This window comes from Diabrotica virgifera, chromosome 10 (genome assembly GCF_917563875.1).
Source record: "Diabrotica virgifera virgifera chromosome 10, PGI_DIABVI_V3a".
NCBI classification, from domain to species: domain Eukaryota; kingdom Metazoa; phylum Arthropoda; class Insecta; order Coleoptera; family Chrysomelidae; genus Diabrotica; species Diabrotica virgifera.
In genome coordinates, this window is record NC_065452.1 from 146,523,235 (window position 1) to 146,547,505 (window position 24,271).

The 24,271-nt window shown below is 32.5% G+C and overlaps 1 long non-coding RNA gene across 1 annotated transcript in view; it reads left to right on the forward strand.

The window, feature by feature from the left end:
• The first annotated feature begins 2,538 nt into the window (after positions 1-2,538).
• Positions 2,539-24,271, forward strand: part of LOC126893405 (uncharacterized) — a 38,030-nt gene continuing 16,297 nt past the window's right edge. The window contains exons 1-2 of the long non-coding RNA XR_007701168.1: positions 2,539-3,133; positions 15,284-15,614. This is a non-coding gene — a long non-coding RNA (uncharacterized LOC126893405). The remainder of the gene's footprint in view (positions 3,134-15,283; positions 15,615-24,271) is intronic.

Genomic DNA, 24,271 nt, shown 5'->3' on the forward strand with positions numbered 1-24,271 from the left:
AAGAAAGGGAATACTATTAAAAAACGAAAGAAAAAGTTGCTTAATACTGAACCCGGTCAATCAGTTCAATTTAAAGAAATTAGTCAGAAGCAGGAGGGAAGTGGGAACGAGGATTTAGAAGAAGAAATAGAGATGGAGACAAGTGACAACGAAAATTTAGCAGAACAAATGGAGATGACTAATAGTGACGATGATATTGGTGGGGAGGCAGATGAATTACAAGAAGAAGAGCAGGATGAAATGGTTGAAAATATCGAGTCTGATGAAAATATCGAAGTAGATGGAAATAATCTAAAAATTGGTACTTTTGTGGTGGTCCAATTTCTTACAAAAAAAACCGTTACAACATTTCATCCGAATTAATAGTAGAAATAAACGACGAAAATACATACTGCACCGTAAAATTTTTAAGAAAAAATATAAATGGTTTTTTTTATCCAAACATATTAGACATATCGGACGTCAATTTTGAAGACATTATAAAAATATTAAAGGAACCTTCCAAAAGTAGAAGAGGCTATTTTAAAGAAAATTTAAGTTGTTTTCAGTTATAGTTTGTCGTGTTTTTTATAATAAAAGTGTAATAATTTTTTTTTCTAATTTTTGAATAAAAGTTTCTCCGAAATTGAAGAAAACTCTGAAAAATAGAGCTTTTTGTTCTAGTTTTTATTAAAAAATAAAATTAAAAACGTATATCGTGGGGATAGTAGACAAATTAAAACGTATGCCATGGGCAAAGTAGTCCTATTCCGTTTTAATTTTGCCCTACAGTGAATTTAAAATAGGTGGGCAATGTTGAACTTTTCCGGGGCAACTTTGCCCACCTTGTATTTATTTTTTTTTTCTCGGCTGTGTTACAGATTTTTATAAAAGATGATAAGAACATTCTCGGTTAACATTTCGAGAGTTCTCAAAATAATTTTTGTATTTATTTATATGTGCTAAGAAAAGAAATATTTAAATAAAACTGAAATTTGCTGGGCAAAGTAGGCCATGTGTACGGTATTTTAATTTAAAGCTGATTATAGAAAGTAAAAGCACAAAGTCTTTTATTTAAACTCGAATCTCGCGGGGGTTTGTCTTAAGATCGGGTAGATTTTTAGAGGCCCCCACAAGTACCAAGTACTTACTAAGTACCCACAACTTTGTTTTTAAGTTATTTCATAATTTTTAAGAAGTTATATTGGTTAAATTACTGGTTAAAATCAAATAATGAGTTCTTTATGTTGTTTGTATACTCCGTAATAATTAATCTAATTATATTTTTGTTTTCTGAAACACATCATTCTCAATTGCATAAATTCCACATTTTTCTCAAGAAATTCTGTTGCGTATTAGTATTATGTTAGGTTGAGTAGACACGCTTACATTTTCAGTCATACCCAGTGTTGCCATGATAGTCAAGGAAATTTCACCACATTAGCTACACAAAATATCACCACTTTTCACCACAGTTAAAAATGGCGGCAAATTTGAAATATTGTTGACATAATAAAGAAAGAAAGAACTTCAATTAAATACTAAGGACTTCCTCAAACATATTTATTTACCTAAAACTTTATAATTGCCAGGATGCAATTAATTGTGAAATTTTTTTGCGCTGTTTTTCATACAATTTGGTTATATTTTTAGTAACTTTTACTTTTAAGGCTACACTCTGTGTTTTTTAATTATCTGTCAACTTCTGATGACATTGACATATTGATTGACAATCGACATTCTGTCCTGTCATTGTCATCCTCTCAAGTTTGATATTTTTATTTTACCAATATGATTTTAATTTTAATAATAACCAAATAATAACACTTTAGGTAACCTTTAAACCTTTTATATTCTAAGACTTATTTAAGTAGATAACTATGAAAGTATGATAAAATGTTAAATAATCAGTATAAAATGAATATGTTTTTAACCTTTATTTAAGTAACAATTTAACAGTATTATGGTAATTATGAAAAAAAGTCAGCTGAGAAGGAAATGGAGCCACTCTAAATAAAAGCAGGTTAAATCAAATAAGACGTTTTAGAGTTTTTTCTCTGTTAACTGCCGAAGAAATTTCTGTCAGTTTATGCCATTGTTTGCACAGTGTAATCACTTTATTGTGATAAGTTATTTTGCAATTTATTGCAGAAGTTCTTGTGCAATTAACTTCACAATTACTTGCATCCTGTAAAGAGGCTATAGAACAGTTTATTTTTTGATAATTAAATTTAATTTTTTCACCACTTTCCGAAACTTTATAAGCGAAATTCACCAAATCACCACAATTTCATCACCTCAGCTGCGATCTTTTCATTTTTCACCACATGTGCTGAAATTTCACCACTGATGGCAACCTTGGTCATACCAACCGAAAGCGTGAAGTGTAGTTCGGGTCATTTCGGAACAAAACCGAGGACAATTCTCCATAGGCGTAGGTAATTTTAAATAGTTTTTAGTTCCATTTTCTACCAATTTGCCTAAAAGGCGCGACAATCGCTTCAGATTGACACTTGACAGCTTCTTAAACTGTTTGTGTTTAATATGTTATATGTTTGATGATGTTTGTTATGTTATGTTATGTTATGAAATGGTTATGAATATGGTTCGGACGTTATAAAAAATAAAAGTTTTAAAAATGATTAGTTCTGAACTAGTAAGATTGAGATTTTCGGTATTTGGTTTAAATTCAAATGGTGATAACGCACAAATCGCAAATTTTCAGCAAATCCGTTTTTATCAAATTTTTACCTAATCCTAACCGAATTGTCAAATAATTTGCAAAATCAAGAACGGGATTTCTCAAATTTGACCAAAGAACAAAATCAAAAGAATGATTAGATATTTGGGTACATTTTAACCAGAAGGTGAAAAAATAAAGTCAAAGTACTCCAGTCCCAGGCTCTATTATATAGAAGGAAAATTTTGTGAATTTTTCAATTTAAATATTATTTTTCTTAACAATATTATCATTGATTGAAATATTATAGGGGATGCAGGAGTTTTAAAGAGCAAAAAAAGTCAAAGTACTCCAGTCCTAATTTTTGGAAAATCCACAAAACAGCATTAAGAGTCTTGTGTACTGCAACAGCATACTACAAACTTAAAATTAATGACAATGGACTTGAATTGGATGGTTTAATGTTAAAAGGAGGTAAGTGCCAATTTCTACTTTTTGAGTTAGAGTAAAAAAACCGTTCTCTCTTTCTACAGTAGGAAAAATTAAAGAATACCCATGAACGAACATATAAAACACGCTGTATTTTCCTATCACCGTGTCACACAAAAAATTGACCAGCGCAAATACATGTAATAATTATTATTACATGAACTTGCGATGGTCAATTTTCTTTGTGACACGGGGACAGGAAAATACAGCGTGTTTTATATGTTCGTTCAGGGTATTCTTTCATTTTTCCGACTGTATATCCACTTTATTTAGCGTTAAAAGGAAACAATTACTGATGCATAGCATGGATCTAGTAATCTAGTTTAGACTGCGAAACTGCAGTCAACACCAAATGATGGGGATATAGAAAGAGAGAAGGGTTTTTGACTATAACTCAAAAAATATAAAATTGTACTATTCAATTAGCCTTTATTTCCTGTCAGTTGAAATGTCTTATGTCCTGTCCTATGTGTTCTTTTTTATATAATGGTTTGTAGATAATGGATTGTATAAATTGGTAGTATTGATGACTAAATCTTTAGATTTTACTTAATACAAACTGAAATGAGTACACTTACTATATTTCAGCTCAGTTAGTTTAGTCTAGTATTTGCCACATTTAATTACCAAAAGGTATCTATACTAAATTTACAATCAAGATGCAGTAGAAATAAACAAACCAAGACACGTTAAATGCTACTAGGAGCATTCCTGAATCATAATTTACAATGTATAAACTTTGGAAATCATAATTTGGGATTTACAATGTATATACATTGTAAATTATGATTCGGGAGTACCCCTAGTAGCATTTAACATATCTTGGTGTGTTTATTTCTACTGCATCTTGATTGTAAATTTAGTATATATAACTTTTTAATAAGATTTTTATGTGTTCTTGTAGGGAGTACAGTAAAACCTCGATATAACGGACTAATTGGGGGGACGGGATGTCCGTTAAAGCCGAAAGTCCGTTATATAAAAATAGGTTTAAAATCAATCAAAATTTTTTTTTTGAAAATATGTACTGTATTTAGACACAGTGTATAAATCTGTAAGTTAAAAAAGGAATCAGGTTTTGTTTAGATAATATTTTTTACTTTTTTACTTCATCTAAGAACTTTGTGTAATATACTCGTTTGGTTGCCAAAATTATTCACTGACCCATGGGTTGAAAAAGCGATGTATTTTTTTGTCAAAAACATACAATTATTAAAGTTGCTGTCTGCTGAATGTCGAATAGTTTCAGGGGATTAGCAGGAGCGTTATCTAAATTCAATAAACATTTCACCACCTCTTTCGGCTGTATTTCCAGTTTCTTCTCTTGAAATTTTTTAACAGCAGGTTCAAATTTTTTATAAAAGCCAATTTCTGAAAATATCTTTGGTGAACCATGCCTTATTAGAACTCAATGCGATCCATCAGCCAAAGCAGTGCTGATATCCTGTTCTTGCTGATTTTTCTTCCAGAATTCGATTTTTCATATTTTTTGCATTAAAATTTTTTTACGTTTGATCAGATTTTTTGTCCGTTATATCCGAAGTCCGTTAAATAGAGGTCCGTTCTATCGAGGTTTTACTGTATTACTATAAGAGCGGCCGTGGGTAAAGGCATATAACGCTGGCCTCATACGCCAGTAGACGTGGGTTCGAGCCCTGCCAAAGACAAACCATTTTCATTTCCAATAATGACACGAGCCGTCTCACTGTGCCTCGGAGAGCACGTTAAGCCGTCGGTCCCCCTGGGCTAGTGTTAACATCGACACTAGTTACTTGAAACAGGGTTAAAGATGTAAATGGCGCCGGAACCTGTCCGAAAGGATCTCCCCGGCAAAAATGCCATTCGATATTATTATTATTATTTACTGTATTACTATGAATATTTGAAACGAATGTCCTGTTGCTACAATGTAAAGGTATTGAAATCTATTCAAAGGAACATGACTGAGTTTATGAAAAATTTTCAATATGAAGTCTCACTTCACAACACAGTGTCCAAACACAATATTGGACATTTAGGGCTTCTAGGCATGAGTTCTTGGTATATGCCCCAATGACATGATTTCACAATCCTTTATGGAGTACATCAGATCAGCAGATGTAGGAAGTGATCACCACCTACTAATAGCAGAAATAAAAGTAAAAATTAAGGCAAAATGCGGGAGTAAACAATATAACAAAATAATGTACTTGCGTTTTGACTCACCCTGTATTTGATATAAAGAAAATTAGCAATATCAATAATTCTTAAAAATTTTGATAATAAATAAAAAAATATGGCATTAATAAACCATTGCTGTTTTGCTTATTTTTATTTATACAGGGAGTTGAACTTGTTACGATTTTCATACAAAATTGGTTATAACTTTGTAAATACCCTGTATAACATTACAACCCTTTATATTTTTGTGATGGAGAAGTTAACAGGATTTCGAATATAAAATAAAATATAGGGTGTTCCATTTAAAAAAAAAACATAAGTTAGGTCTACCACTGTGTTATCGAACACCCTGTAATATTCTAACCAATTTTGTAATGTGAAGCTCAAAGGTGGCTAAAATTTTTGTTATTAACTTTTATTGCTATCTATTACTATAGCGGAGCTATTGAGCTTTACCCTACTAATCAATCACCCTGTATATTTGTTGAGCTCTTCGCATTTACTTTCCCAGGAAATATTTTTTGCTTTCGTTACTAGATTTTTTACTTCTCTGTTTGATCTTGCAGACGTTCGGTTATTTACTATAACTCAAAAAGTAGAAAATTGCATGTATCCTCTTTCAACAATAGATTCAATTAGATTTTATTTCGTGCCAGCGAAGGAATTTTATTTCCAGGACTGGGATTCCGAGACGTGTAGAAATCTGTCAATCGACTGGTTTCTATAAGACTGGTATTCCGTGCATCAAAAATTTCGCCTCAAAGCGTTCGCCAGAAAGCGAGGTCTTGAGACGTATCGTTTTATATCATAATCGCCACGGGACAAAGAAAGAAGGTATTTTGTGTTCTACTCCAAGTAACAGCTCAGAGTTGCCACATTCAGCAGATTTCTACTTTTTTGATAGATTTTTGATATTTTTTTTTAATTCAGTAGGCAATAATATAATTTTTTCCGTTTTTAACCATATTAAAACTGATGATCGCAACAAACTTTTGAATAAAAATATATTTTCATGATTATTTGCTAAAGAAGGTATGAATGAGGTTGGGAATTGTACCAAAATTTGATCCAGACATGCAGATGTTAAAATCAATGGATGACAAAATATTATATAAAAATATTAAATATGAAACTGATAAAAATTAATTACAAGTATGTAAGTCATTTTGTTTCCCAGTTATAATGTAAAAAAAGTTTGGTTTTTTTACAAACATTCACATTATATTAATTTCTAGTTAAGTTAGCTGTTGTTTTTATTATATAAAAAAACTAAATTATATACAAATAAGTTAATAAAGTTTTAGTCTATGTTAGTTTTTGATTTAGTAGATTTTAGCTAAATATGCAATAGATTTTCTACACAAAAACTGGAAACGCTGTAACAACTGTTTTTATTGTTACTGTGTTAAATAGCAATGGCGAATAGGAGCATGCAAAATTTATTATTTTGGCGAATTTCAGCAATATTTCATTTTAATCCAGTATTCTAATAAAAAATTATGAACTATACCATACTAATTAGATATCAATAAAAGGTTAGTAGGGGAGCAGGGGGCTAGTTGTAACAATTTTTATAAATTCAAATATATCTTTGTGCATAAAAAAAAGTGCATTGTTACAACTTACCCCGCGCTTGGGGCTAGTTGTAACATATATTGGGGCAGGTTGTAACATTACGAAAATTCGAATTTTTTGGAATATTTCGAAGAAAATACCAACGTTGGTCCTGTTGAAAGATGTTTCTTGACTTAATAAGGTGGCTTCTGGTGTTCTTAAATATAAATGTAGATTTCTACGCATAAAATTTTGGACCCAATCTGGACCAACTGTATAATTTTGATACCAAGAAGAAGGAAGTTGCTTAGCACTGAGTTTCACAGCATATTGGTAAGGCAGTTTTCGCATCTTCATGGGATTTTTCGCATTAGTCCAAAATATACTTTGGTGCACTTCAGAATATACGAAGCCATTTTACTTTCTTCTTCGGCTGTAAAAACTATCCCTGGTTTAGTACAGCCCACTTGTAGACTTTTAATGTTTTTCTTTTTTTCCATATCGATATAAAGATGCATAACACAGTTCGTGCTGTTTTACTTGCTTGCTTTATGCTACATTGATTATCTAAAATTTCCACTGAACCTAACTCGTAGACTTCAATTCCTGGCTTTGAGTTGCCCTTTCTGATTTTTTTTATGTTGTCTCGTTCTGGACTTACTAAACTAAATAATACGTTTTTATATTGTAGATCATAAATTTAGTAAGATTCAGCGCAATTTGTAACATGTTACAAGTCCCAACGTTTTGTTACAACATACCCCATAGCACACTTTTGTATATTTATTAAAATAACTGTAAAAATATCTTGCTAATCGTAAAATCGTTAAGCAACATCAAAGTATAACTAAAGGGCCTAGCCGGGTAAGATGGTGAAAAGTGCGCCCAACTCAATTTAAATTCCATATAGGTCACTTTTTAGCACATATAGAGGAACTCACTTTCTGAAATTTTTAGCCCCCTAGGTGGTCACGTGACCCCCCTAGAGCCTAATTAGGCTTTTTATGTTTTTATTTTTTATCTCAGCTGCGCCAAGAGCTAGCCAAAAACTTTATTTAAAAAAGTTGTAAGTTTCAAAAAGATCTATATGAAAAAATTTTTTTTATTTTTTGGCGGGAAATTCGAATATTTAGAACAATTTTAAACTTTAAATAACTCTGAAAAAAAAACTAAGACACTCGTTTTTACGAAAATCAATTATAATGTGTATTTTTGCACAATATTTCACCCTGAATTTTTTCAGATTTTTAAAATTGGTGAAACGTACCTTTAAAAATAAAAAACCGCATTTTTTCGGTTTTTTTTTCGTTTTTTGATACAATTTTATACATATTTTTCAAAAAAGGTAACACCGTCACTAGAATATGTAAAAAAATGAAAAATAATTGGGGTTTGCTTAATAAAATTTTTTTGTAACGCCATCCATTTTCAAGATACAGGGCGTTGAAGAAAACAAAATTTTACACATTTTTTACGATTTTGCCGAAACTACTGGCAACATTGCAGTAAAATTTGGCAGGTTTTAAGAGGTAGTTATTGTGCATTTTTGACATACAATTAAGAATTTTATATTCATCATTGGCGCGCATACGGGCAATGGTCTGAACTTTTTAAAGAAAAAAAGATGGTACGCCACTGACATATTTCAAATTAACAATCATTTTTGAATTCCTCGTTCCATTTGTGGCAAAAAATCTATCTTCCCATTTTTCATACGACGCGCCGTTTTGTTGCAAAAAATAAAATATCTTAACGCTTCCAAAGTATTCGAATTAATTTTTATAATGGATGATGTAGGTATGTAGATGTAGAAACTACAGTGGAACCCCGATAACCCGGGCCCATTTTCATCAGATAAACATTTTGATTTTCAGTACATATTTTGTATTTTGACAACGACATCCGATCTGGGCGTCGAAATGTTAATAAAATTATTTTTTCAATTTAATTGTGGCTTATTTCCCATCAAAATAGTTAATTATCAGATAAACTTTTCAACAATAAAAATGTATGCATATAATATAATATTTGAGAGATAATGTGTATTTGCGTAATTTGAACTACACGATAGTAAAAATGACTCATGGCACACGCCGGCAGAAACAACAGGCACCTGTCTGTAGTATGCCTTTATTTTTTATTTCAAACTGTGTTAGCATTGTTTAAGAAAGACTATTTAAAAAATTCTTTTTTAATCAACGGTCTTAGTTTTCACTGTTCTTAATACATAATAACAAAACATCGTTCCGATTGTGACTGTATGAATAAGGTATTGTATTGTTCGCTTCCGTTTGCTTAGGTTTGTGTTTGGGTGTTTTTAGTAATTTAGATGTGTAGGTACTGTGCATATTTATATATATTTCATGTTATTTCAATTCTAACGGAGTTTATCTGTAAGTATACCGTATTTTATTAATTTTTATTATATTTTCCGGCTAACCCGGATTTTCGATAACCCGAATCGGCCGCGGTCCCGATTAATCCGAGTTATCGAGTTTCCACTGTACTAGAAGTTCGAATGCTTTGTAAGGATTAAGATCTTTTATTTTTTGAATAAAAATGGTGCGTCGTATGAAAAAATAAGAAGAGAGATTTTTTGTCACAAATTGAACGAGGAATTTAAAAACGATTGTTAATTTAAAATATGTCAGTGGCGTACTATCTTTATTCTTTAAAAATTTCAGACCATTACCCCCATGCGCGCCAATGATGAATATCAAATCCTTATTTGTATGTCAAAACATGCACAATAACTACCTCTTAAAACCCGCCAAGTTTTATTACAATGTTGCCAGTAGTTTCAGCAAAATCGTAAAAAATGTGTAAAATTTTGTTTTCTTCAACGCCCTGTATCTTGAAAATGGATGCCGTTACAAAAAAATTTTATAAAGCAAACCCCAATTATTTTTCAGTTTTTTACCTATTCTAGTGACGGTGATACCTTTTTTGAAAAATATGTATAAAATTGTATCAAAAAACGAAAAAAAACCGAAAAAATGCGGTTTTTTATTTTTAAAGGTACGTTTCACCAATTTTAAAAATCTGAAAAAATTCAAAGTGAAAGATTGTATAAAAATACACGTTATAATTGATTTTCGTAAAAACGAGTGTCTTAGTTTTTTTTTCAGAGTTATTTAAAATTTTAAAATTGTTCTAAAAATTCGAATTTCCCGCCAAAAAATAAAAAAAAAATTTCATATAGATCTTTTTGAAACCTACAACTTTTTTAAATAAAGTTTTTGGCTAGCTCTTGACGCGGCTGAGATAAACAATAAAAACAAAAAATGCCTAATTAGGCTCTAGGGGGGTCACGTGACCACCTAGGGGGCTAAAAATTTCAGAAAGTGAGTTCCTCTATATGTGCTAAAAAGTGACCTATATGGAATTTAAATCCAGTTGGGGGCACTTTTCACCATCTTACCCGGCTAGGCCCTTTAGAAAAGAAATGAATACCGAAAGATTCATTTCCGTTTAAAACAATAGCGATAACCAAAATTTTATGAGAGTCAAATTTTAAATTACCTAATCCAAATGAAGCACGTGCACAAAACTACTATTTGCAACTATCGGAGGATGGCTGGCTAGACGATGTCATTTGCAGGGCGATAAGAGAATAAGATTGAGTCATTTAAATTAGTTAAAAACGGTCAAATAACCTATGAAAAAGCCGTGTTACTACTTAACCCTGTTACAACAAGCCCCTTGTTCCCCTGTACAAAAATGAAAACGGAATTTAAATCGTAGGGCATCCAACTTCATCTTATTTATAAATACATATATGATAATAAATTCTAAAGTAATACAAACACAGTGACAGTAGTTTAAATACGAATATGAAGAAAAAATACTAAATGTCACCAGATTTCCATAAATGTTTTTCGTTTGACTAGTATATTGCCGAAAGTTCCTGAAACGTTATCGATATGTGTGCATAGAATGCCAATAAAATAAAAGCTACTATCGCCTTCGAGAATAGATAGTTACAATAGACAGCTACATGTAGAAATCTACACTACACGGAATCTAGGCCCTGTTCTGTTTTATATAATACTGTTTTATATAAATTTTATATAAATGTTTTTTATATAAATGTTTTCTGTTTTATATAAATGTAGTTTGTAGATGTCCATAGTATAGTATAGTAATGATGACTAAATCTTTAGATTTTACTTAATACACACTCAAATGAATACACTATACAGCAGGGGTGGGCAAAAGGCGGCCCGCGGGCCGGATCCGGCCCTTTTGCTTACTTTATCCGGCCCATTGAGAAATCCCGCAAGCAATTTTTTTAAGAGCGTAATGCATTAATTTTTTTCGAATCCTGAGAAAACTAATAAGTATTCTTGAAAAATTTAAACGCAGAATGAAATATTACATTATTACGGAGAGCCGAAAGTCCCTGAAAACTTCTATTTACTGTTTATCACAGAGGTGAAAAAAAAAGATAAAATTTAGTGTGATTTTTAATTTCAAATTATGTCTTTCTCCTTTTAATGATGGTCAAAAGTTCTCTGTCCCTTTTCCATTCTGTGCAACACCATTTCGTTCGTAATATGATCGGTCCATGGTATTTTCATAATTCCTGTAAAAAGCCACATCTCAAAAGCTTGCAGCTTTTTCATTAAGTCAGCATTAACAATCCAATAAAGAAGAAGAGAGTCTTCTTCTTCTTCTTCTTCTTCGCGCGACTATGATTACTCCTTTTTGTCTGCCTCTTATTCTGTTTCAGTTGTTGTTGACTCTACATTGTCTTTCCACCTTTTCGGCGGCCTTCCAACGGGTCTTCTGCTATACGGCTTGTTGTTTTTACAGATGTTCGCTAATCTATCTGGTTCCATTCGATTTACATATTCGTTCCAGTTTTTCTTTCTTGTTTTTATCCACCTGTTAATATTTTGAATTTTGCAACGTTCTCGTATTATACTTCTGTTGCTTTGTCTGTCTCTTAATGATATGCCCGCTATTGATCTTAATACTTTAATTTCGATATTGTTGATTTGTTGTTTCGTCTTTCTTGTATCGGTCCTTGTCTCCACTGCATATGTTATAATAGGTCTTACTGTTGTCTTGTATACTTTTATTTTGCTTTCCATGGTCAGATATTTGTTTCTCCATATGGTTTCTCGGAGGCCACCACTTACTCTTGCCGCTTTTGTCGCTTGTGTTGTGGTCTCTGTTCTTATATTCCTGTCACTAGTGATCTCTACTCCTAGGTAATTGAATTTCATTACTTGTTCTACAATTTTGCCGTCTATTTCTAACTTGCATCTACGCGGCTCTTTACTTATCACTATACATTTAGTTTTTTCTACCGATATTCTCATATTAAATTTATTTGCTGTGAGATTGAAAGTGTGGAGCTGCCTTTGTAGGTCATCCTCGTTATCAGCAATTAGTACTGCATCATCGGCATAGCATAGTATAGTATAGTAAGAAGAGAGTGGATATAACATTTTTATTATTATCCCGGTTTTTTATAGCGTTCTCCGTCTTCCGGTTGCCAGTTTCCAGCTTCGTCCGTCGTTGCATTCGTCAGGGTTAAGGTTCCTTTCCGACATTGCCTTCTGAATGCCGCCTAGCAAGGATTGTTTCGGCGTTCCTCCCTTCCTTCTTTCCCTTGGCGTCCATTTTAAAATTTGTTTGGGCAGCCTGTAGTCGTCCATTGATATTGTACATGACCATACCAGATCAGTCTCCTTTGAATTTCATCTATGATGGTTGACTTGATTGACATAACATTTTACCATCCGATATTAGATTTGCAGATTGAATCTTTGGTTACTCAGAAATATCCTCATCTTCAAAAAGGCTGCTCTTGATTACTTTATGCTTGATCAAATTTCTGAAGTTCATTTTTTATCTGGATCCTTGTTATGGCTTAATATAATGGACCATATTACAAATTTTATAATTTTACTGGGAACAAATTGTTCGCATGTACACACCAGAAAGACAATTTATTTATTATTAACAATTAAATGTCTTTCTCCAAATGCTTTAAAATAATACTTATAGTATTTTTGTCAAAAAAATTTCTTGGCAGAGAAAAACCTCCACCAAAAACATTAGCGTACATACTGGGTATAGTCCTCCGGCCCAGTGGCGGATCTACGAGAGGGAAAAAGGGGAAATTTCCCCCCCTAACAAGGTCCAAAATTAAAGAAAAAAAATTGTTGAAACAAAAAATATATTAGCTCATATGAAACTTTAACCACAGACAGACAGATTAAACTCAATAAACACGCTAGTTAGGAACATTAAGGGAATTTAATATGTATCTATGTAAGTTATTAGGTTATGTCTTTTATGTTGTTTGGGTTTATCTTTTTTATGTCTTTTGGTTGGTGTTTCATTGGAAGTTCCCCCCCTCAGGCAAATTTCCCCTTCCAATGCAAATGTCTAGATCCGCCATTGCTCCGGCCCTAGAGACATTTTGGAAATTTCATTTTGGCCCTCGCTTAAAAGTATTTGCCCACCCCTGCTATACAGGGTGATTGATTAGTGGGGTAAAGCTCAATAGCTCCGCTATAGTAATAGATGGCAAAAAAAGTTAATAACAAACATTTTAGCCACCTTTGAGCTTCACATTACAAAATTAGTTAGAATGTTACAGGGTGTTCGATAACACAGTGGCAGACCAAACTTATATTTTTTTAAATGGAACACCCTATATTTTATTTTATATTCAAAATCCTGTTACCTTCTCCATCACAAAAATATAAAGGTTTGTTGTGTTATACATGATATTTACAAAGTTATAACCAATTTTGTATGAAAATCGTAACAGGTTCAACTCCCTGTATAAATAAAAATAAGCACAACAGCAATGGTTTTTTATGCCATATTTTTTTATTTATTGTCAAAATTTTCAATAATTATTGATATTGCTAATTTTGTTTATATCAAATACAGGGTGATTCAAAACGTAAGTACATTATTTTCTCAGTAATGTTAAATGTAACACCCTATATTTTATATCATTATTGAAAAGTAACATTACCGTACTTTAATTTTTATATAACATTCCCTATGTCCAAATTTATTAGTTTTCGAGATATTTTCATTTTTCAGAGCAAATTATTTTAGGTGTCAAAATTTATCTAAATTTTAAGTAAGCCATGACTGAATTGACAATTGACGATTACTGATTATCAATCCGGTAATCAATGTAACAATGTAGCAAATAAAGAAATAAAAATAATTTATTAGTAATACATTTTACAAAAAAACACAACCACAACATGCAACATTTTTGAAACAATTAACTACTTTTTTATGTAAATGCAACAAATAAACAAAGAATATTGGTAATAAATTTCACAAAAAAAAACACAAACGCAAAATACAACATTTTGTGAAGACAATTAAACACTACTTTTGTATGTAAATGTAACAATGTAACAAATAAAGAACGAAAAATAATTTTTCAGTAATACATTTTGCAAAAAAACATGTTTGAAAAAATTAGCTACTATTAATAAAATATTTTTAATATTTAATTACATGAGGTGGTTCAAATTACCTTTTAATACATTTATGCACGCCTAAAAACGATCATTGAATGAGCTACTTACTCTACGAAGCATTTGTAAATTAACACATCGAAATACACTTTATATTCTATTTTTCATCTCATCCCTTGTTGTTGGAGGTATTTTATAAACTTCATTATTAACGTAACCCCAAAAAAATCAGTCCAGTTTATTAAATTCTGGTGATTTGGGTTGCCACGCTACTGGTCCATTGAAAAATGAAAATATCTCGGAAACTAATAAATTTAGACATAGGGAATGTTATCCAAAAATTAAATACGGTAATGGTACTTTTCAATAGTGATATAAAATACAGAGTGTTCCATTTAAAATTACTGGGAAAATAATGTACTTGCGTTTTGACTCACCCTGTATTTGAAATAAAGAAAATTAGCAACATCAATAATTCTTGAAAAGTTTGACAATAGGTAAATAATACGGCATTAACAAACCATTGCTGTTTTGCTTATTTTTATTTATACAGGGAGTTGAACTTATTACGATTTTCATATAAAATTGGTTATAGCTTTGTAAATACCCTGTATAACATAACAAACCTTAATATTTTTGTGATGGAGAAGTTAACAGGATTTCGAATTTAAAATAAAATATAGGGTGTTCCATTTAAAAAAACATAAGTTTAGTCTGCCACTGTGTTATCGAACACCCTGTAACATTCTAACTAATTTTGTAATATGAAGCTCAAAGGTGGCTAAAATTTTTGTTATTAACTTTTATTGCTATCTATTACTATAGCGGAGCTATTGAATCACACTAATCAATCACCCTGTATTGTAGCTCGGTTAGGTTAGTTTAACATTTGCCACATTTAATTACCCAAAGGTTTGAGTTAACTTTCTAATAAGATTTTTATGTGTTCTTCTAGGGAATAATACCATAAAACTATATTTGAAACAAATGTCCTGTTGCTACAAGAATGTAAAGGGAGTGAAATCCATTCAAAGAATCATGGACCATTCGTGGAGAGGTCAATCCCTGGAATAACCTTAAGAAATATAGTAAGAAACGACGAAGTTCATAGACGAACTGTAGTGGAAGATATGGATTATATAAGGCAAAGTGGAGATGGGCGGGATATTTTGCAAGAATGGAAGACAACAGAGCTTCGAGACATGGGTTCCTAGTATATGCCCGATGACATCATTTCAGAATCCGTTGTGGAAGACAAGGAATTTTTCTTTAGGAAGTTTGCTTAGGTTAGTCTAACATTTGCTTCATTTAATTACCAAAAAGATATGTATTAACTTTCTACTGAGATTTTCGTGTGGATCTTTTAGGGAATATTACTATGAAGCTGTATTAACAAAGTGGCAAACGAAGTGCTGGGTATTGAACAACACAGGAATAAATATTTGGAGAAATATAGTGACGAATTCGAAGAGATGATTAAAAGGAAAAAAGATAAGTTTCTAAATGGCTACACTACAGAACCCCAGGAACACGAGAAAAATATGATACAGTTCATCAAATATAGCTGAAAATGTAAAATTCCCATTACCTGTGCTAACAATGAAGTGAGAACGAACATAAAAACGGTCTGGACCGTCACTGCGAGTGCGAGGTCCGTCGTTTGACGAATGCGCATCATGATCGTAGTTATTTTCACACTTTCAGCTATATTTGGTGAACTGTACCCTCACACAACAAGTCAAGCAAAGAATAAGGCTCGAGAAGAACTAATGCTGGGAGAGAATGTGCAGTTACTTAGACAACACGATAGGGTATAACGGATCAATGTACCTAATCATGAAAAAAAAAATAAAAAACAAGTAATAAACAAAGTAAAAATATCATACAGATAATTACAAAGGGTGGACAAATCATTACACAAAATTGTTGTAGGAGAATAGGCCGGAGTATATCTCACAAGACCCTGTGCCAATAATGATGGAGGAAGCAAAAATTACACAGGAAGATATACCTAAAGCACTAAAGAAAGCCAACAGTAATGTTACAAAACTGACTTTTTTATGATCTTTTAGGCACTAATGTTTAGTTTTAGTTGACTTTATTTATTTTTAATAACTTACTTCTAAACAAATGAAAAACACTGAATTTATATCTTTTATTCTACCAACTACGATATCGAATTTATTTATTACACCAAATCTACTAATTTATCTAATTACAAATTCAAAAATTATACCGCGCCCGTTACATATCAAAGTACACCGACGTTTTCAAATTCACAACTGACTAAATATACAATTTTGTTTCCTTTTTATAGAAACAATCTTTCGCGAATATTCCGGAAAGAAATTGTATGTTTACATAATACAAGTAAAAGAATAGTACAGAAAAATCGAGAAACAATATTTATATAATAAATCAATAAAACTTCTAGAATGAAAAAGAAATATCGAGGTGTGTACCTGTTAAAAAGGTCCCCCTTTTAATTGCATTTACAAACACATAAATCAAATTCAGCAAACAAAAAGGGTCTGTTAAATTATAATAAATAGGCCAGGAGCTGAAAACAGTCGGGTGACATAATCATGTCAGCATAACAGCGCCAGGACCAGGGAACATTAAAATGGAACTGCTGAAGTATGGAGGCACAAGGATCATGTCTTTATACGAGTGTTTAATAAAATTGAAGCAGAAGCAAAGATTCCAGATGAATAGAATATATTCATTTAAAAAAAATGACAAAAGGTTAACAAATAACTATAGAGAGATCAGTGTAATGCCTTCAATAGCAAGAATTTTTTTCCACAGTTATAAAAGTAAAAATAGAACAGCATATTAACCATTACTCTTAAGAACAAGCCGGATTCCGAAAAGCCAGGGGCCTGATTCTAATTCATTTCGACAGTCGCAATTTCATTTCGACACCGCCATGACAGCCGCAGAGTATAGCGATTCTTATTCATTTCGATATTAGTTACAACTGGGGATATTAACCTTATCATGTTGAGACTGCTCAGAATTTGGGTTGGCGCTCCGGTTTATTGGAATTTGTTGATAGTCTGGGAAAATTATCGAAAAAATGCCATTTTTGGGAAAAATTATTTACCAGCTATTTTATTGCTAAAATCGAATCTTAAGATTGCATATATTAGTAATATGGGGTATGACAAGTCCGCAGAAAGTGTGTTATTTTATTTATAAACAAATTAGCACTCCTAAATCTTCTTTTTTTTTTCATTAGTGGTCTGTAACTCCTAAAATTTTTCCTTTGAGCCAAAAACACTCAAATCAAAATTCACCGTAATTTAGTTCTGCACAAAGTTATTTTTTTTTCCGATTTCCTTCAACAAAAATTTTACTCAGAAAATCGGAGATTTCCCAAAAAATCTGCAATTTTCAATTAAAATTTTAGGGAAGTACCTAATTATTTATCAATAATTAAATAATTGATGACATGAAGGACTTATTATAGTAGATTATACAGAGGGGCTAAATTATGGAATAAATTCATTTCTTCAAAACGGACGATTTTGGAGCAAAATCCCGAAAGAGGTCGATTTTTATTTTTAAATTACAATTTTTTGGCATATATTTCATACTAGTGACGTCATCCATCTGAGCGTGATGACGTAATCTATAATTTTGTTAATGGGAATAGGGGTCGTGTGGTAGGTCATTTGAAAGGGCGTTCAATTCTCTATTCAGTAATATAAACATTAATATCATTAGGTATTTATACAGGGTTGCCAAAAAAAATTTTTGAATTGGCGGAAAAAGAAGAATGTATGTAATTTATTTAACTCAAAATACATTGTACTGTTGTCAGAAAATAGAAAAAAAAGGTTTATTTCACAAATAAACATTTCTTTTCGCTTAAATTAAATCACAAACAGCCTCCCTCCTACCTATTGGCAGTTTGAACATTTAATTGAAGCTAAAAGCAATGTTTATTTGCAAAATAAACATTTTTTTCTATTTTCTGACAGCAATAGAATGTATTTTGAGTTAAATAAATTACATGCATTCTTCTTCTTGCGTCAATTAATTTAATTCAAAATTTTTTTTGGCCTCCCTGTATAAATAATGATATTAATGTTTATAATACTGATTAGAGAATTGAACGCCTTTGTAAATGAGCTACAACACGAACCCCTATTCCTATTTAAAAAAATAATCGATTACGTCATCACGCTCGGATGGATGACGTCACTAGTTTGAAATATATGCCAAGAAATTCAATTTAAAAATAAAAATCGACCTGTTTCGGGATTTTTCTCTAAAATCGTCCATTTTAGAGAAAATGAATTTATTCCATAATTTAGCCCCTCTCTGTATATCAGGAGACCGGCGACAATCTAACCAATAGTTTAGCAATATTTAAAATGTTAATTAAAAAATTTCGGTCGAAATAATAACCAGAAAGATTATGATACACCAGAATAACTATGATTTTCGTATAAAAAACCACTATACCTATTCAACGTACCTTACAGGATTGAAATTGGACCATTTGAGCGGTCTCAGGAATGTTATAAAGAAACAATTTTTTGGCTTATAAACAAATAGAACCCCTCAGAAAATATTAGATTAAATTAAATTAAGTTAACGCTGTTGAAAAGGGCGCGGCTTCTGTGTCCTTTTCGAAGAAAAACAAATTGAATTGCGAGGAGTGATTCCAGGTATAAAGGATCGTTTAAACACAGCGATAAATCAAACAACTTATCAAGGTCAATCGAGTTGTTGCAACTTATCATTGTGTGTAAACGGTGCATCGCACAACTTATCAAAGTTGGAGTTGGGTTGAAGGTGGTATCGCATTGAATCGCAGCGTCTAAACAGCGTTTCAACTTGTCATCACAACTAGTTGCTGTGACTTATCGTTGTGTTTAAACGACGCTTAACCGGTCAAATTTGACTGGCATTTGCGACAGAGTTATAAACAACAGGATTTTAATCTTTGAACCATTAAGGATCGTTTAAACACAGCGATAAATCAAACAACTTATCAAGGTCAATCGAGTTGTTGCAACTTATCATTGTGTGTAAACGGTGCATCGCACAACTTATCAAAGTTGGAGTTGGGTTGAAAGTGGTATCGCATTGAATCGCAGCGTCTAAACAGCGTTTCAACTTGTCATCACAACTAGTTGCTGTGACTTATCGTTGTGTTTAAACGACGCTTTAGATACCTTTTAATTCCGGTCCTCTTTGTACATACAAATTTTCATATCTTCAAGACACTCATAACAAAATAGATTTATGTCACTGTCACCAAATTATTTAATTATTGATAAATAATTACTTGTCTCAAATTTAGTTGAAAATTAAAGATTTTGTTTGGAAAACCCGAATTTTCCGAGGAAAATTTCCGTCGAAGGAAATTGGAATAAATTATCAATGTGCAGAATTAAATTACTGTCAATTTTTATGTGAGTGTTTTGGTTTAAAGTTAAAATTTTCGGAGTTATAGAGCAATAATAAAAAAAAAATTTCGGATCGTTAATTTGTTTATAAACAAAATAGCACAGTTTCTGTGGACTTTGCACAGCTATATTACTAATATAGGAAATCTTAAGATTTGATTTCAGCATGTCCAGCAATAAAATAGCTGGTAATTAATTTTCCTTGTTTTTTACTAATTTTCCCAGATTATTACCTTACATCTTTCATTGAGTTGATGATTCATGTTCTGGACATTCTCAATTATTATATTTCTAATTTAATACTATTCTATCTAATTCCTCAAAACAAGCAAATTTCAATTAAACCCAGCTATATTATAATTATAATACCTTTTGCTTTAGTTTTCCTTGCAAGAAATAAACAAAACACATCTAAACTAAACCTAACCTCGCTTTTGGCCATTCATTCATCTCCGTGTCAAATAATTTCGACAGTCGAAATTATAATATCAACACCCTTTTTAAAGTCGCTATTAATTTCGATAGTCGCTATTTCATGACGTCACTTCGTTAGTTCAACTAAAATCCACAAGGCTCGCACAATCGCATTTCAACCGTCGCCATATTGAAAGCGACTTGTTTTTGGTCGAAATTTGATTTAGAATCAGGGCCCTGATCATGTCTAGATAATATTATATTCATCATGAGACAATATACTTATTAATAACCAATATACCTATCTATTAATATTAATCATACCAAAGGGTCTAATTTAACAAAATAAGTTATCAATCGAAGTAGCACAGAAAACGACAATAAATATCGTTACTTATCGAATACTTTTTTTGGTTATAACCTCCCGAGATTTTTAAAAATTATAAATCATACAGGATGCCGAGGAAATTAAGATGAGGGAATTTTAAATAGTTCACGTCGCATCTGCTCAGCGTGGTAAAAGTTCCAACAAGAAAGATTCCTTAGTAGGGGAGAGTTACCAACAGTGAGACGCTTTTTTTTGTAACTGACATAACTATTTTACTATTTTTTTAAAGTAACTAGTTTTTTAGGCATATTGAAGCTATAACATCTGTTTCAATATTCTTGCTACCAATTTTGTGTTTTTAATGAAGTAGAATATTTTATGGCAATTAATTAAAACAGCTGCTCCTGTCTCACTGTTGGGCACAGTTGCCCTACAGTGACAAGAAAAATTGCACAAATATATATTTGTTATTCACTTATAAGAAAAAGGCAGACATTCGGTAATTAATATTTTATTGTATTTAGTAACAGCTAACACTATTATAACATGAAAAAGTCTAATATTAACCAAAACACTGAAGAAATCAATACATTTTACTGAACATTTAATAAACTAAAATCTATTTCAAACATAAACGAAACCCTTTGTCGACTTGTGTGTCCACAGAGAATTGGAGGGGGCATTACAAATTTAATATCATTCATAGAAACAACAGCTTCGTCAGCTATTTCGGGTAATACAAATTTGTTCGAACCCTCTTTTCGATGTTTTATAAATGTAACTTCACATTCTTTATTTAATTCGCTTCTTAAGACTTTTCCAACGAAATAAATCTTTCTTTTCTCTTTTTTGCCAGTGAATTTCACTAGGACAAAATCTCCTTTAGTCGGGTTACTATGCAGATTCGAAAAATCACCTGGGTCAATTTTAAAAAAAGATTCATCTCCTGATGATGAATCTAGTAGTGGCTCTTCTTCGGAGGTTTCGGAATCTTCAGCAAATACTTTCTTCTTAATTTTTTGTACTTTCTCTATCTTAGATCTGTCCTTTCCCTTTTGTGTTTTTGCCCTGTACCTTTCTTCTATTGCCTCTTTCTCTGGGGTGTCTGTAGCAATTATACTCTTTCCCTTTCTTTTTATGTTTTTGGCTTTCCGTGGTTCTGCTTTTGGAAATCCTCGAAAATCTTCAGGACTCCTAAAGGCGCATTTTTTACTAGGCGTATCTTAGTTTTCGATTCCCGATTGTGTTATATTCGTGTTTTCGTCACTTGCTGACTCTGCTGTTCTAAGATCATCATCACTTCTTGGTTGTGTTGAATTTAACCCACTAGTAATATTTTCTTCTGGAATTTCTTGATCAGTAACAGCACTTGGCAAGAAATCTACATCGCTAAATACACTTGCGTCATACGGATATATTCCACACTTTTTGAATGCGTTTATTATATTACTTGGCGTAAGAGCCTTTTCATGAGATATGCCAACGCATTCTGCCACTTCATATATGGATAGTGGTTTACCTGGGTGTCGCAGCATCCAGCTATCCACCGAAGCATTATATGCTGTCGAAAACGCCCTATAAACCCCCACATCAAGGGGTTGTAATTTATTGGAAGAATGTGGGGGAATCGTTAAAATTGTTACCCCATTAGCTTTTGCTAGGTTAAGAACAGCAATGCTAAGATGACTTTCGTGGTTATCGTAAATTAAAAGGGACGCATTTTCTTTGGAGCTGTTCGAATATTTAATGAAATGCGCCATTACTTCACAGAACAAATCTGTGTTCATCCACCCACTAGGTGAAGCAAGGCCCAAGGTACCAGGCGGGGCTCCATGTAGCATATGTTCCTTAAAATGGGTTCTGGGAAACACCATTGCTGGAGGTAAATACTGGCCTGTAGCACTGACTATGCAACATGTTGTTACTAGGGTTCCTCTCTCACCACTTGTTACCTTATTTACCTGCTTAACCCCCTTAACAGCAACAACTTTTTGTGGTTTCTGGACCGTCATAGTGGATGTTTCGTCTAGATTAAATACTCTTCTTCCGTCGGCAAATGCAGAAGTTCTTGAATAAACAGACTTTAGATTTTCAAAAAAGATCCCCACATTATGTCTATTAAAATAGGTAGCCCTAGATAAGCTACAGCCTTCTGGCGTTCTTAATGAGAGTTGTTTATGTCGGTTACGAAATCCCCTAAACCATTTTAATCCTGCCCTCTCTTGGTTGTGCCATTTTTCGGGTATTTTCTTTTTATTGCAGACAGCCATTTCGTAGGCAATCGATTATATATTTTGCTAGGGAAGCTTCCTCTTCTGTTGTAAAAACCTTGTTTACGGAGTAGTTAGGTGACATGTGAATATTACTGACATCACCAACTTCTTTAGCTTTCTTTGTGTATCTTGCCAAAGTTTGAAAAGCAATACCTTTTGAAGCAGCTACTTTTCTGATACTTCCACCATTCAGCACAAGATTCACTGCTTCTTTCATTTTTTCTTCAGGACAGTTCCCTATTTTTCTTTTCTTTTGGATCCATGTTTGATCTGAAACAAATAAAATACTTATTGCCAAAGCTATTCATAATTATTGTCAAAGTCCAACAGTGAGACAGTCTCAGTGTTGGACCTAATGTTATGTCTCACTGTTAGACATCCGACCTCGACCGCCATTTTGTAATGCATATCATGTAAAACAAATTGGATCCACAAGATTTAAATATATTTCAAAACTACATAAATATTACTTACCCTGACGTAAATCGCCTATTAAAATATTTATTTATATTTGGAGTGTTAGAACAAAACAAGATAGCTATAAAAATTACTTTAGCATGTGCAAATCAAATGTAGTTCGACAACAGACCTGCACCCATTCGCTGTAAAGTAAATACTGGCGCGAAGGAACTGCATCGATAGTAGACACGCACTGACAAACTGCTAGACGAATTGGATATAAGGAGGGGAGCGGAAACAAATTGTCTCACTGTAGGACCTGTCTCACTGTTGGTCCCTCTCCCCTACTCAACAAAAGAGTAAATGAATTAAAAATGTATAAACATTTTCAATTTCTTTGCAACACGAAAATACAACATCTGCTATGTATTCCATCTGTTGTCAATCTGGTGGTATGGGAACGACATTTATTGTCGTTTTCTGTGCTACTTCGATTGATAACTTATTTTGTTTTTCGGTAGATGGCTCTAGTTCATCCGCGGCATTTCGTTCTTTGCAATTCGGAAAGGCCCAAAGCATGGTACCTGGGGAAATCGGAGAGAAGAGGATATGGGACTACTGATGAGGGTAAAAAAATACCCGAAACCGGTATAGACTCTTCCTGTACTCTCCGATTTAACTAGAGTATTATGCCCTCCTCCTCCTAAGTGCCTTCTCTATTGAAGTTGGCGATCAATATGGCAAATTTCTCTCTGTTCTGGGCTTGATGGATTAAGTCATTCCCTGTTGTGTGGGTTCAATCTCTGATGTTTCGGAGCCAGGATTTTTTCTTTCTTCCTATACCCCTTTTACCTTCGATTTTGCCTTCTAATATTATAGACTATAGGCCCATGTCCAAAATGGATGGGTCATATGAACCACAAGGTGACGTATATAGGACGATATAAGAGCATAAAATGATAAGATTCAGCACTATGCCGTTACTTGTAAGCAGTCCAACTGAGTGCTGGTGAGAATTCAAAAGTGCAGGTAGAGTGGGTACATTTTGGTCATATATTTTTGTACGGCATTTTTACCATCGATAGATCCATGAAAAATAATAAGAA